This window comes from Tamandua tetradactyla, chromosome 20 (genome assembly GCF_023851605.1).
Source record: "Tamandua tetradactyla isolate mTamTet1 chromosome 20, mTamTet1.pri, whole genome shotgun sequence".
Classification (NCBI taxonomy): domain Eukaryota; kingdom Metazoa; phylum Chordata; class Mammalia; order Pilosa; family Myrmecophagidae; genus Tamandua; species Tamandua tetradactyla.
The window spans coordinates 22748392-22764584 of record NC_135346.1 but is presented as its reverse complement, the minus strand read 5'-3'; the positions used below and the strand labels follow the sequence as shown (position 1 = coordinate 22764584).

At 38.7% G+C, this 16193-nt stretch overlaps 1 long non-coding RNA gene across 3 annotated transcripts in view; it reads right to left on the bottom strand.

Annotated features, from left to right (window-relative positions):
• Positions 1-16193, bottom strand: part of LOC143663919 (uncharacterized) — a 458967-nt gene that overhangs the window by 142689 nt on the left and 300085 nt on the right. The window lies entirely within an intron of this gene.

Here is a 16193-nt window from a genome sequence, read left to right as displayed (position 1 = left end):
GAGCCCAAATTGAGCCAAGATGGTGGCTTAGCAAGGTGTGGGATTTAGTTCGTCTTCCAGAGCAGCTAGTAAATAGCCAAGAACAGTACAGAACAACTGCTGGGGCCACGTCAGTGACCGGAAACACAGCATACCCCAGTCTGGACCAGCTGCGAGCCCCCCCAGAACCGTGAGTCCCCCAAGCCATGGCGGCCAGCGCCCCTCCCCCACAGGATGCTTCCCAGAGGAGAAAGGAAAGGGACTTTACCAGTAGCAGGAGCTGAGCCCAACCAAGTCCAATTGTGGAATTAATTAACAAATTCTGACTACTAAAAATAGGACCCCAGCTCTGCTGAACCTCCAGTAAAAGCTGAGATTGCAGGGTTTTGCCCTGGTGCAGAGGGGGCAGGGCTGACAGAAAAAGAGAAAAAAAAACACCAGAGGTTTTTCTAATCAGACAGCACAAAATACTTGAAAGGGTCTGGGCCCTGAAGGAAAGGAGGGGCACATAGGAGCTGGAAATACACAGAGCAACGTACCAACTTAAGCTCTTAATTGGCAAACCCAACGAACTGGGGTCCTGCTCCAAAAAGAATTTTTTTTCTTCTCTTCTCTTTTTTGTGGCTATGATTCTATGGCTTGATTGCTCTTTGGATACAGCTTCAGGGCTTCTCAGGCTCCAACTGCCCCACACATGGGCAGAATTAAGCTTGTTTGAGAGTCTGTCTGGAGGCTGTGGCTTCCCCAGAAGAGCAGTGGGGCCCAGTACAGGTGGAATCCCTCCCTCAAGGAATTCAGACCCCAGGGTCTGGAAAACTGAAGCAAGCAAAGCCAGCCTACAATCTCTCCTCTGTCTCAACCACGCCCCCAGCAGGGAGAGATTGCTGAAGTTAAAGGTACCACACCACCTTATGCTAGTGGGACCCGCAGGGAGAAAAGCACCACATACTGGGCAGGATAGGAAAAATGCAGAGTCCATACATCATAGGAAAGGCTTTCAACCTGCTGGGTCTCACCCTCATGGAAAACTGACAGAGGTGACTCTTTATTCCTGAGAGGAAACCAGTTTGGTCTGGGAAAATCTGACTGGGGTTTATAATATCTAAGTAGACCCTTCTAAGGGGGGGGAAAGGCACCATATAGACAAGGCAAGAAACAAGATAACAAGAACTGAAAAATTCTGATCTGTTAAGCAAAACCTAAGCTAGAGGTCTACAATAAGCTAAACTGAATGTCAAAGAACAGATAGACAACAAAGTCATCCAGCAAGAAAATCCTAGGTAGAAAAAAGGTGAAAACAATCTCTGAGTAAAGTAATTAAGGAAATTAAATGCCTAGATGCCAGGAAAAAATAACGAATCATACTAGGAAAGCTGAAGATATGGCCCACTAAAAGGACAAACCAACAATTCAAATGAGATACAGGAGTTGAAACAATTAATTTAGAGTGTTCAAACAGACATGGAAAACTTCATCAAAAATCAAATCAATGAATTCAGGGAGGACATAAAGACAGCAAGGAACGAACAAAAGAAGAGATTGAAAGTCTGAAAAAACAATGGGGAAAAACAATGGGAATGAAAGGCATAGCAGAAGAAATGAAAAAAACAATGGAAACCTACAATGTTAGATTTCAAGGGGTAAAGATAGGATCATTGAACTGGGTGATGGGACATCTGTAATCAGACAAGCAAAAGCAAATAAAGGGAAAAGAATGGAAAAATATGAGCAGGAACTCAGGGAACTGAATGACAACACAAAGCACATGAATATATATGTTGTGAGTGTCCCAGAAGGAGAAGAGAAGGGAAAAGGAGGAGGAAAACTAATGGAGGAAATTATCACTGAAAATTTCCCAATTCTAATGAAAGACTTAAATTTACAGATCCAAGAAGTGCATTGTACCCCAAGCAGAATAGATCCAAATAGACGTTTGCCAAATAGACGTGTGCTTACTAATCAGAATGTCAGATATCAAAGAGAAAGAGAGAATCTTGAAAGCAGCAAGAGAAAAACAATCCATAACATACAAGGGAAGCCCAATAAGACAATGTGTATATTTCTCAGCAGAAACCATGTAGATGAGAAGACAGTGAGATGATATATTTGAGATACTAAAAGAGAAAAACTGCCAACCAAGAATTCTATATCCAGCAAAAATGCCCTTCAAAATGAGGGGGAATTTAAAACATTTTCGGACAAAAAAAATCACTGAGAGAATTTGTGGCCAAGAGATCAACTCTGCAAGAAATACTAAAGGGAGCACTGGAGACAGATAGAAAAAGACAGGAGAGACAGGTATGGAGAAGAGTGTAGAAATGAAGAATATCAGTAAAGGTAAAAAGAAGAAAAATCAGATAGGACATATAAAATCCAAAAGGTAAAATGGTAGAAGAAAGTATTGCCCTTACAGTAATAACACTAAATGTAAATGGATTAGACTTCCAATTCAATAGACACAGACTGGCAGAGTGGATTAAAAAACAGGACCCATCTATATGCTGTGTACAAGAGATGCATCTTAGACCCAAGGATAAACATACGTTGAAAGTGAAAGGCTTGGAAGAGATATTTCATGCAAACAATAATCAGAAAAGAACAGGAGTAGCTATACTAATATTCAACAAATTAGATTTCAAATGTAAAACAATTAAAAGAGACAAAGAAGGACACTATGTATTAATAAAAGGAACAATTCAACAAGAAGGCATAACAATCAAAACTATTTATGCATCAACCAGAGTGCTCCAAAATACATGAGGTGAACACTAAAAAGAGAAATAGACACATCTAGCATAATAGTTGGAGACTTCAATTCCCCACTCTCATCAATGGACAGAACATCTAGACAGAGGATCAATAAAGAAACAGAGAATTTGAATAATACAATAAATGAGCTAGACATAACAGACATTTATGGAACATTACACCCTACAACTGCAGTATACACCTTTTTCTCAAGTGCTCATGGATCATTCTCAAGAACAGACCATATGCTGGGTCACAAAGCAAGTCTCAATTAATTTAAAAAGACTGAAATCATACAAAACACTTTCTCAGATCAGAAAGAAATGAAGATGGAAATCAGTAATAGGCAGAGGGTCAGAAAATTCACAAATACATGGAGGTTCAACAACACACTCTTAAACAACCAGTGGGGTTAAGGGGAAAATTACAAAAGAAATCAGTAAATATCTCGAGGCAAATGAAAATGAAAACACAGCATATCAAAATTTATGGGATGCAGCAAAGGCAGTGCTAAGAGGGAAATTTATTGCCCTAAATGCCTATATCAAAAAAGAAGAAAGAGCAAAAAATGGAGGAATTAACTGTCCACTTGGAAGAACTAAAGAAAGAACAGCAAACTAACCCCAAAGCAAGCAAAAGGAAAGAAATAACGAAGATTAGAGCAGAAATAAATGAAATTGAGAACATGGAAACAATCAAGAAAATCAACAAAACCAGAAGTTGGTCCTATGATAAAATCAATAAGATTATGGACCCTTAGCGAGGTTGACAAAAAGAAGAAGAGAGAGGATGCAAATAAATAAAATCAGAAATGCAAGAGGAGACATAACCAATGACCCTGAAGAAATAAAGGAGGTAATGAGAGGATGCTATGAACAACTTTATGCTAATAAACTAGACAATGTAGATGAAATGGACAACTTCCTAGAAAGGCATGAACAACCAACATTGACTTGAGAAGAAATAGAAAACCTCAACAAACCAATCGCAAGTAAAGAAATTGAATCAGTCATTAAGAAGCTCCCCAAAAAGAAAAGTCTAGGGCCAGATGGCTTCACATGTGAATTCTACCAAACATTCAAGAAAGAATTAGTACCAATTCTGCTCAAACTCTTCAAAAAAACTGAAGGGGAGGGAAGCCTACCTAACTCGTTCTATGAAGCCAACATTGCCCTCACACCAAAGCCAGACAAAGGTATTACAAGAAAAGAAAACTACAGACCAATCTCTCTAATGAATATAGATGAAAAATCCTCGATAAAACTCTTGCCAATTGAATCCAGAACCATATAAAAAGAATTATACACCATGACGAGTAGGAGTCATCCCAGGTATGCAAGGATGGTTCAACATAAGAAAATAAATTAATGTAACACACCATATCAACAAATCAAAGCAGAAAAACCACATGATCATCTTGATTGATGCAGAAAAGGAATATGACAAAATTCAACATTCTTTTTTTTTTTTGTTGAAAACACTTCAAAGGATAGGAATAAAAGGGAACTTCCTCAACATGATAAAGGGAATATATGAAAAACCCACAGCTAACATCATTCTCAATGGGGAAAAACTGAAAACTTTTTCCCTAAGGACAGGAACAAGACAAGGATGTCCATTATCACAACTGCTATTCAACATTGTGTTGGAAGTTCTAGCCAGAGCAATTAGACATGAAAAAGAAATACAAGGCATCAAAATTGGAAAGGAAGAAGTAAAACTCTCACTGTTTGCAGATGATATGATATTATATGTTGAAAACCCCAAAAAATCTACAGCAAAACTACTAGAGCTAATAAATGAGTACAGCAAAGTGGCAGGTTACAAGATCAACACTCAAAAATCTGTAGTGTTTCTATACACTAGTAATGAACAATCTGAGAGGGAAATCAAGAAAAAATTCCATTTGTAATTGCAATCAAAAGAACAAAATATTTAGGAATAAATTTTACTAAGGACACAAAAGACCTATACAAAGAAAACTACAAGAAATTGTTAAAAGAAATCACAGAAGACCTAAATAACTGGAAAGGCATACGTGTTCATGGATTGGAAGACTAAATATAGTTAAGATGTCAATTCTACCTAAAGGGATTTACAGATTCAATGCAATACCAATTAAAATCCCCAAAACTTATTTTTCAGAAATAGAAAAACCAATAACCAAATTTATCTGGAAGGGCAGGGTGCCCCAAATAGCTAAAAATATCCTGAGAAAGAAAAATGAAGTCAGAGGTCTCACATTACCTGATTTTAAAGCGTATTACAAAGCTACAGTGGTCAAAACAGCATGGTACTAGCATAAAGACAGATATACTGATCAATGGAATTGAATAGATTGTTTAGATGTAGCTCCTCTCATCTACAGACAAGTGATCTTTGATAAGGCAGTCAAGCCAACTCACCCAGGACAGAACAGTCTCTTCAATAAATGGTGCCTAGAGAACTGGATATCCATATGCAAAAGAATGAAATCTCTTTCCAATCTCACACCCTATACAAAAATTAACTCAAAATGGATCAAAGACCTAAACATTAGATCTAAGACCACAAAACTTTTAGAAGAAAATGCAGCGGAAAATCTTATGAATCTTATAATAGGAGGTGGTTTCCTAAATCTTACACCCAAAGTATAAGCATTGAAGAAAGAAATAAAGAAATGGCAACTCTTCAAAATGAAACACTTCGGTGCATCAAAGAACTTTGTCAAGAAAGTAAAAAGACAGCCTACGCAATGGGAGACAATATTTTGGAAATGATATATCAGATAAAATACTAGTATTCAGAATATATAAAAAGATTGTTCGACTTAACAACAAAAAGACAAACAACCCAATTACAAAATGGGCAAATGAATGAACAGACACTTCTCAGAAGAGGAAATACAAATGGCCAAAAGGCACATGAAAAGATGCTCAACTTTCCTGGCTATTAGGGAAATGCAAATCAAAACCACAATGAGATATCATTTCACATTCACCAAAATGGCCATCATCAATAAAACAGAAAACAACAAGTGCTGGAGAGGATATGGAGAAAGAGGCACACTTATCCACCATTGGTGGGAATGTAAAATGGTACAACCACTGTGGAAGACAGTTTGGCGGTTCCTCAAGAAGCTAAATATAGAATTGCCATATGATCCAGCAATACCATTGCTAGGTATCTACTCAGAGGACATGAGGGCAAGGGCACAAATGGACATTTGCACACCAGTGTTTATAGCAGAATTATTTACAACTGCCAAGAGATGGAAACAGCCCAAATGTCTATCAACAGAGGAGTGGCTAAACAAGCTGTGGTATATACATACAATGGAATATTATGCAGCTGTAAAACAGAATAAAGTTAGGAAGTACTAACCACAGGAATGGACCTTGAGGACATTATGCTGAGTGGGATTAGCCAGAAACAAAAGGACAAATACTATATGGTCTCACTGATATGAACTAACATTAGTGAATGAACTTGGAGAATTTCCACTAAGAACAGAGACCATCAGGAGATAGAAATAGGGTAGATATTGGGTAATTGGAGCTGAAGGGATACAGATTGTGCAACAGAACTGACCATAAAAATTCAAAAATGGATAGCACAAGACTACATAACTGTAATACAATAATGGTAGTACACTGAATGAAGCTGAATGTGAAAACGATAGAGGGAGGAGGGCTGGGGGCACAAATGAAATTAGAAGGAAAGAGATGATAAAGAATGAGATTATACACTCTAGGCATTCCTAGATTATACCATGATAGTAACTAAATGTAGAAATTTAAAAATGCTTTTGCATGAGGAAGAACAAAGGAATGTCAGTATTGCAGGGTGTTGAAAATAGATGGTAATTCATATTTTAAAACTTTAACTTTGTGAGACTAAAGCAAAAAATGTTTAATTCGTACAAAAGGTATAAATAATTTAACGCATTTCCTAATATAACTTATGTAGACAGTTTAATTGAACACCATAAGTACATGGAACCTTGAGTAGGGCATAAGAGTTTGTAGGTTTGTCCAGAGTGATACCCCAATAAATCTCAGAGTGATTCTGAACAGTGAATAAAAAATATTTGCAAAGTCCCCTAGGGGGAATGGTGAGAAGGGAGGAAAATTTAACTTCCCCATGTGGAGAATTCCTCACAAGCAGTGGGGACAACCAAAGCAATAAGCTGAGCCCTCAATCTTGGGGTTTGTTCATGTGAAACTTATCCCCATGAAGGACAGATTAAGCCTACTTAAAAACAGGCCTAAGAATCACCCCCAGAGAACCTCTTTTGTTTCTCAGATGTGGCCTCTCTCAGCCAACAGGACAAGCAAACTCACTGCCCTCCCCCTCTCTAAGTGGGACATGACTCCCAGGAGGTGTAAACCTTCCCAGCAACATGGGACAGAAATCCTAGAATGAGCTGGGACTCAGCATTAAGGGACTGAGAAAACCTTCTAGACCTAAAGGGGGAAGAGCGAAATGAGATAAAATTAAGTGTCAATGGCTGAGATTCCAAGCAGAGTTATATCCCGGAGGTTATTCTTATGCATTAAGTAGACATCACCTGTTTAGTTAAGGTATAATGGAGAGGCTGGAGGGAACTGCCTGAAAATGTAGAGCTGTGTTCCAGTAGCCACGTTTCTTGAAGATGGTCATATAATGATATAGCTTTCACAATGTGACTGTGTGATTGTGCAAACCTTGTGTCTGATACTCCTTTTATCTACCTTATTGACAGATGAGTAGAACATATGGATTAAAAATAAATAAATAATGGGAACAAATGTTAAAATAAATTTAGTAGATAGAAATGCTAGTGATCAATGAAAGGCAGTGAGTGATAAGAGGTATAGAAAAAAATAGGGGAAACAAAGGCTAAAATATAGTGGATAGATGGAAATACTAGCAATCAATGGGAGGGAGGGATAAGGGGTATGGTATGTATGAGGGTTTTTTTTTTTCTTTTTCTAAATTGTTGCAAATGTTCTAAGAAATGATCACGGTGATGAATATACAACTGTGTGATGATATTGTGAGTTATTGGCTAAATACCAATTTAACCAGAATGGAATGATCATATGACAAGAATATTCATGTTTGTAAGTTGCTATGTTTAAAAAAATAAAAAAGAATTATTAAAAATAAATAAATAAAGAGGTTTATTGAGGGCAAGAGGATGCAAATACATAAAAATTAAAAGCTTATCCAAATAAAAAAGCTTATCTGTCATTTAATTGACTTTTCTTCCACTGCTTGTCCAATGGGAGTTGGATTCTATTTGTACAATTTCTAAGGACCCAATCTGTTTTGAAATCCTTATGCAAAAGGAAGCTGTGGCGCAGATTCCTTAAGCAACTCTTGGGATAACTGCTATGAGGGTGGGGGAATTAATTCCTCAATTCTGCCTACTTCGTTCCCTTCTGCTTCATGTGTTCTACAAAATAGTCATTGCATGCAATAATGAGCCCAGCAATTAGCAAAAAGCAGCTCTGGAAGCCCACTTTGCCATCTCACCACTGGTCCAGAATCCTTCATTATTTGTCCACAGCCAGAGGGCCTTTTTGATTTTCCAAAAATCCAGGGAACTCCTTTTCTATGAGTACTCTCAGGTCCTCCTTTGTTAAGTAGCCTTTATCCCCAACAAATTTTTTAAATGTATAAACATCAGTGTTTCCATGGCTTGGCACATTTGAGATGGCATTTTGGTGAGGTCTGTTGAAACCCTGGCTAGGAGGCATGGGGATGTTGCCCCAGAGCTGGGATGTGGTACCAGTCCACTGATCCATTTTGAGTTAATTTTTTATATGGTATGAGGTAGGGGTCCAGCTTCATTCTTTTGCATATGAATATCCAGTTGTCCCAGCACCATTTGTCGAAGAGACTGTTCTTTCTCTGAGGGTATCTGGTAACCTTGGTAAAAATCAATTGTATTAAGAGGCTTTTTAGAGTTTCACCTGTTACTTATATAAGTTTCTGTTTTTCTTTTCTCCATTTTCAAGTTACTTATCACTATTCAGTCCCAAACGATCTGGTGAAATTCTAAAAAGCCTCTGAATACAGCCGACCATATCACCTGTCACTTCCATTTTTTCTTTCAGATATTCCGCTTAGCACCCACTAATCCCTTCCTCCAGTCTGTGAGGATTTGCTTGGCTTCCTGTGGAACAGCCCTTGTGTGGTGTCCCTCTATTATGCTACTAGTATTTCTTGTATTTTTTCCTGTTTTAGATCTGCTGTTCCAAGATCCCATGCAACCCTCTTTCTTGATTCACACTCTCCTCCTTTTAAAAATATGTATTTCATTAGTCTCCTTATAAAGAGTAAATGGGAAGTTACTTTCTAAAAGCCCGTTGTACCTGAAAACATCTTTATTCTAACCTCACACTTAGTTAGAATAAAGTCTTGTGGCATATGGAATTTTGGCTGGAAATTATTCTCCCTCAGAAATAAAGGCATTACTCTCTTGTCCTCTGAGCTTTGCAATATTGATGTGAAGTGTGCTACCATTCTGATACCTGGTCAAATGAATTGATCTCTTCTTTTCCTCACTGGAACTTTTAGTATTTCCTTTGCCTCCAGCGTTTGAAATGCAATAATAATGTGCTTCAATGCAGATCTTTTTATGCATTCTATGGGGTTAGTAGTAGGTAAGCCCTTTTGATCTAGAAATGCATATCTATTGCTTCTTGAGAATTTTCTTAGAACAGTTCTTTGACCAATTTCCCCCCTCCACTTACTCAGTTCTTTTTCTTCCCCCTGAATCTCCTATTAGGGTCAGTTTAATACCCTGATTCAATCCTTTCATGTTTTTATCATTTTTTTCCTCCTATTTTCCTTCTATTTTTCTTTTTGCTCTATTTTCTGAGTGACTTCATCTTCCAACTTTTTTTCAATTATTTTCTATAATATTTTTAATTTCTAAGATCTTTTTATCTTTGAATGTTCCTTTTTAGTTGCATTCTATTCTTGTTTCAACCTTTCATCATATTTCATGACACTGACACTTTTGAAGAATAAAGGACAATTTTTTGTTGTGTTCTGATTTTTGTAGGATATCCCTCAATTTCATTTTGTCTCATTATTTTCTCATGATTAGAATCATGTTGTAGTTTTTGGCAAAACAGTATACAAATGTTGGTCCCATGATAGTTCATGATATCAGGAAATCCATGATGTCAGTTTGTCCCTGACTGGTGATGTCAAGTTGGACCACTTGGTAGGGTGGTGTATTACCTACCCAAGATCACCATGACAAATTACCACAAACTTGGCAGCTTAAACAACAAAAACTTATTCTCTTACAGGTCTGAAGGCCTGAAGTCCAAAATTAAGGTGTCAGCAGGGTTGGTTCCTTCTGGAGGCTTTGAGGGAGAATCCACTCTACGTATCCTGCGAACTTCTGATGGCTGCCAGCAACCCTTGTTGCTCCCTGGCTTGAGTTTTCATAACTATACTCTCTACTGTCCTCACATGGCCTTCTTTTCTCTGTATCATGTCTTCTCCTTTTCTGTCTCTTATAAGAACATTCATTATTGGATTTAGGGCCGACCCTCATCCAGAATGATTTCATTTCAACATCCTTATCTTCATTCCATTTGCAAATACCCTTATTCCAAATAAAGGCCACATTCTGAATCTCCAGGTGGACACTAACTTTTTGGGATCACAACTCAATCCACTGAAGTTGACATCTGCCAAATTTATCCACTGTCGTTATGGGGAGGTAATTTTGAAATGATATAAATATTCTGGTCCTCATCAAACTTTCAACTGAAAGTTGTAGTGTCTATTGATGATTCCTGTCTAAATCTTGTTATGATGATGATTTTTAAATGATTTTTTTAGGCTCTGTCATTCTTTCTACACTTATGAGTTGCCATACTACTATAAGGAAGAGTTTTCCTTTCTCTTCCACTTAGTTTATCCTATATCTTTTCTTATTACTTAATATATTATCTTATATTGACTTGCAGCTTTTACAGAACCAATGTTACTGATATATTTCTAATGACGTCATTTGAAGATCTAGTGTTGTGTTTGATTGTGGCAGCCCAGGGCCCAATCCCCCTCCTAAAGGGCCTGTAACAAACCTGCTTTAACCAATACAAAAGTCAAGGAAGTGAACAATCTCCCTGGAGATGGAAGAACATAACTACAGAAGTAAAAATAGTATTGATTGTATCTTAAACACTAATCTTAGTAAAACATCAGGTGTTAGGAACCTTTAACGATTATACTAGAGACCCAATGTCCTCACGCTATTTGGAATGTCTTTGTTCTAAAATCACATATTACCTTGCCCTACACCCCAGTCTCTTACAGAGAATGTTTTTCAGTCTTACAGCAGCACCAGCCCGTGCTCTGCACAAACTTAGTCTGGGCCCAAACAATTGGCAAGCCAGCCAGGAGACTGAGACATGGCCAGCAGCAATAGGCATGGGTCTGGGGAACAGACTCAGCAGGGAAAATCCCAGATTGGCTTGCATCATCCATGTGGGGAGAGGTGGCTGCTTCTCTGAATGGATAGGGACCACTGTGAGAATATGGGGATGTCCTGAAAACTCTAGTGGGGTTGCTAACTGTTAACAGATAGCAAGACAACTAAATCTTAGCAAAAATAAAAGAGAACACCAAATAGTGATGGCCATAGCCTGGGCTCCTTTTAGGAGCCTTACATGTGGTCATAGAGGTAGAACATGTGGCCAAAACAACAGCCCATCATCTAGGGTGGATTAAAATTAGAAAATCATACATAGCTTACTCAAGCAGACATGAAAAATGACTTAACCAAGTGCTTATATTGTCTGGATGATCAATTAGAAATTTTGGCCTGTAGATATGCTCATGCCCATGGTCAGAAATTATCCTAGGTCAAAGTCCAAAGAATTCTAGCTACTCCAGGGTGGGACCCAAAAGTTTGAGATCCCATCAATCCTTCATCTAATGATGAAAAGGAGGAAAAGGAAAAAGTATGGGAAATGGAAGAGAGGAGCCCCCCCCCCCAGCAAAAACACACAGAGCTACAGCAAAAAGTAAAACAACACAGGAACAACCTGCAGGGTAGACCCTCAGAATTTACAACCTCCAGAGCAGATTATACTGCTACAGAATTAGTTGACCTCAGGCAGTATTATAGGCAGAAAGCCAAGGAGTCATCACCTGATTGGCTTTTACAATTATGGGACAGAGGAGCTGAGGGCATAATATTAACTGGGATGGAAATGAGTAAGCTAGCATCTATCAAGATGCACCCATCCCTACACCAGCACCTGTTTGCTGCCCTAAATCAAGTGGAAACAATATCTTTGTTAGCCTGGCTAAAGGCTGCGTACAAAACTGCCTGGCCCAGGGGGGCCACGGTGGCTCAGCAGGCAAGAATGCTCACTTGCCATGCCAGAGGACCCTGGTTTGATTCCCAGTGCCTGCCCATGTAAAAAAAAAATTAAAAAAAAAAAAACTGCCTGGCCCAGTGAAGGAGATATTCCACACACCACTCCCCACTGACAATTTATGGGAGAACTGCAAGATTTTGCCAGGTCTTGGGATGAAATATGCAATATATTCTGAGAATTTTGCAGGCCCCCAAAATGAAACTTTTACAGTGGGATGAAAGACACCATCCTGCACACCACTCCTAATCACTTTCACGGAACCCTCATGTCCATTTTATGGACCCCTCATGCCCTCTGGTGGAACAGCCCATTTTGAGAGCTGCTCAGGCCATGGCAGATCTTGGAGAATCCAAGCAACTCTGAAAAAAGTAGTGAGGCCCTCGGGAAAAACTCTCTGAGAACATGAAGGCCCTAATTGGGTCTCACTTAAGCAAATATGGGCTGACTAATTGCCATAGGAACAGAACTAGAAACCATAGATAAACAAACAAATGCTGTTTTAGTTAAAGTATAGAGCAAATTACCCAGAGACAAAAGGTTTACCAAAATAAATCCCTGAACACTTGAAAAGGGGAAGATAACCCAACTAAAGCCCCCCTTTAAAAACAACGAGAACCCTCCACATCCCCAGAGGTGACTTGGCAAGCTCCCTGTACCCTCCCACAGAGGAGGGGTCAATAATTCTTGGTACAAGCAACAACTGGGAGTCCCGGGGATTAGAGGCCACATGTAAAATTAGCTATTTGCTAGTCCCCTACTAACAAACAGAGAGTGTTGCCACTAGTAGATACTGGAGCCAAATGTAATTTAATTTATGGAAATGTAGCCTGATTTAATGGATCCAGGCTGGCCACAGACAGCTATTGGGGGAAAGACAATCAGAGTCAAATGGCATAATTTAATCTTACAAATTGGGAGATTGGCCCCCCAAGTGTGAATATACTGTATGTTTTTATATGTATATATTAGGAATTGATCTCTTAAGTTCCACATTACAAACTACCATAGGAGAATTCCACCTCTGGTGTAGAATAGTGAAAGTGGTCTTAAATAGGCAGGCAAAATGGTTCCCTGTAAAAGTACTGCAAGCTCGGGGGACTGTAGTCACTGAACAGTATAAGCTCCTAGGGGAACAGAAAGGGGTTTCTGCAACCCTTAAGGAACCAAAAAGAGTGGGACCATTAACCAAACAATAACCCCTTTAATAACTCTGTGTGGCCAGTACAGAAACCTGATGGAACTTGGTGCACGGCAGTGGATTACTCCAAATTAAATAAAGTAACACCATCTTTGTATGAAGTGGTTCTAAATATTGCTTCTTTACAATAAGAAACTAGCTCCAATTTATATCACTAACATTTTGTTTTAGGTTTAGCTAATGCTTTCTTTAGTATTCCCCTAGATAAAGCAGGTCAACCCGCTTTCACCTTCACCTGGAAAGGACAGCAAAGGACTTTCACCATGCTCCCACAAGGCTATTTATATAAGCCTACATTGGCCATGGCCTAGTGGCGAAAAGACTGGCCAACTGGGAGAAACCCAAAGAAATTACTTTATTCCATTATAATAATGATATTATGCTAATCAGTGATTCTCTTTCAGAATTAAAAGAAGTGTCAGACTAAATGTACAAATTAAAATAATTTTTTTGCATGAGGAAGAACAAAGGAATAGCAATATTGCAGGGTATTGAAAACAGATGGTCATTCACATTTTAAACTTCAACTTTTATGTGAGACTAAAGCAAGAACGTTTATTTGGTACAAAATTTATATTTTGACTAGTGAATTTACTAATTTAACTTATATGGACAGTTTAATTAACACCATAAATATATGGAACCTTGAATAGGGCATCTGAGAGATTTTATAGTTTTGTCCAGGTTAGTATGATGCCCCAATAAGTCCCAGAGTAATTTGAACAGTGAATAAAGAAGTATTTGCAAAGTCTCCTTGGGGGAATAGGGAGAAAGGGGGAAAAAATTCAAATTCTCCATTTGGAAAATTCATGATATACTCGCAAGCAGTGGGGACAACCAAATCAATAGGCTGAGCCCTCATTGTTGGGGTTTGTCCCTATGAAACTTATCCTTGCAAAAGATAGGCTAAATCTACTTAAAATTAGGCCCTAGAGTCACCCCTAGAGAACTCTTTTGTTCCTCAGATGTGGCCTCGCTCTCTCAGCCAACACAACAAGCAAACTTACTGCCCTCCCCCTCTCTATGTGGGACGTGACTCCCAAGGATGTAAACCTTCCTGGCAGTGTGGGACAGAAATCCTAGGATGAGCTGGGACTCAGCATCAAGGAATTGAGAAAACCTTCTTGACCAAGAGGGGGAAGAGAGAAATGAGACAAAATAAAGTGTCAGTGGCTGAGAGATTTCAAACAGTCAAGAGGTTATCCTGGAGGTTATTATTCTGCATGATATACATATCCCCTTTTTAGTTTATGGTGTATTAGAGAGGCTAGAGGGAAGTACCTGAAACAGTAGAACTGTGCTCCAGTAGCCATCTTTCTTGAAGATGACTGTACAGTGATATAGTCTTCACAATATGACTGTGTGATTGTGAAGACCTTGTGTCTGATGCTCTTTCCATCTATGGTATGGACAGATGAATAAAAAATATGGACAAGAAATAAGCAAATAATAGGGGGAACAAAGGTTAAAATAAATTGAGTAGATTGAAATACAAGTGGTTAATGAAAAGGAGTAGTAAGGGGTAAGGCATGTATGAGTTTTTTCCTTTTTCTTTCTTTTGCTGGAGAGATGCAAATGTTCAAAAAAATGATCATGTACTGTGAGCCAGTGATTGTATACTTCAGATGGTCTGTATGGTATGGAGCGTATTTCAATAAAACTGTATTAAAACAAAACAAAATGATCATGATGGTGAATACACAACTATGTGATGATATTGTGAGCCAGTGATTGTAACCATGTCAAGAATATTTGTATGTTTGTTCATTGTTTATAATAAAAATATTTTTAAAAAAGTATCAGAAATGTTAATTTCCCATCTTGAGAGTGAGGGATGGGCAATCAATTGCAAAAAGCCATAAGACCTAGCTTCTCTGTCAAATTATTGGCTGTGGTACAGTTGGGTAAGACAAAAACTGTTCCTCTGCAATAATTGATAAGGGATAATATTTTCCTACACTGTCCCTACCAAAGCAATTAATGGCCTTTCTAGGACTACTAGGATATTGGAGACCTTTCATTCCCCATTTAGTGCAAATATTCAAATCATTGTATATGCTAATTAGAAAAGGACATACTTGGGACTGGGATGATCCTAGCAGGCTGCTTTTGAAGAAGCAAAAAGTGCAACAGCACTGGCGCAAGCACTGAGTGGGGCAGATCCTGATTTACCTTGTGAGTTGGATGTGACTAGCACTGACACTGGTTTTGGGTGGGTTTGTGGCAGAGGCAACATTCTAAATGAGTACACCTAGGGTTCTGCTCACAATTATGGAAAGAGGAAGAATTAAGACATAGCCCTTAGAAAAGCAACTGTGTGTTGCACATAATGCTCTATTGCAAGTGGAATGGCTGAGCAGAAATGTCCTACCACCTTGAGAATCATCTCCCTATACAGGAGTGGATTATGGTACCAGCCAATAAGCCACATTCTGGCAGGGCACAATTAAGTACCTTAACAAAGTGGAAAGTTTACTTACTGCAATGCAGTGTTTTCAGTACCAGCTCTTTTAGTGTTGAGATGCATGCCGTTTAGGAGCAGTGTCACATGTAGAAGATTCAAAAGCTAAAATTGCTGCACCTGGGATAGCTGTTGAAATACTTTATAGAGGTTACAGGAACAATTCCCAAGTCTGCTTGGTACTCTGATGGAGCCTCCCATATTGATAACCATGGCAGTACATTCCAGTACTAAAACTATATCATGGGAGACTGGTGCTATGCAAAGCAGTCAATGGGCTGAATTAAGAGCTGTATGGATGGTAACAGTGGATGAACTAGTAGATGTGCTATCTGTACCAACTGCCAGGCTATTCACGATCTGGATGGTAACCTGGAAACAAGAACAGTGGACAGGAATAGATCACCCTATATGAGGATGAGAGCTGTAG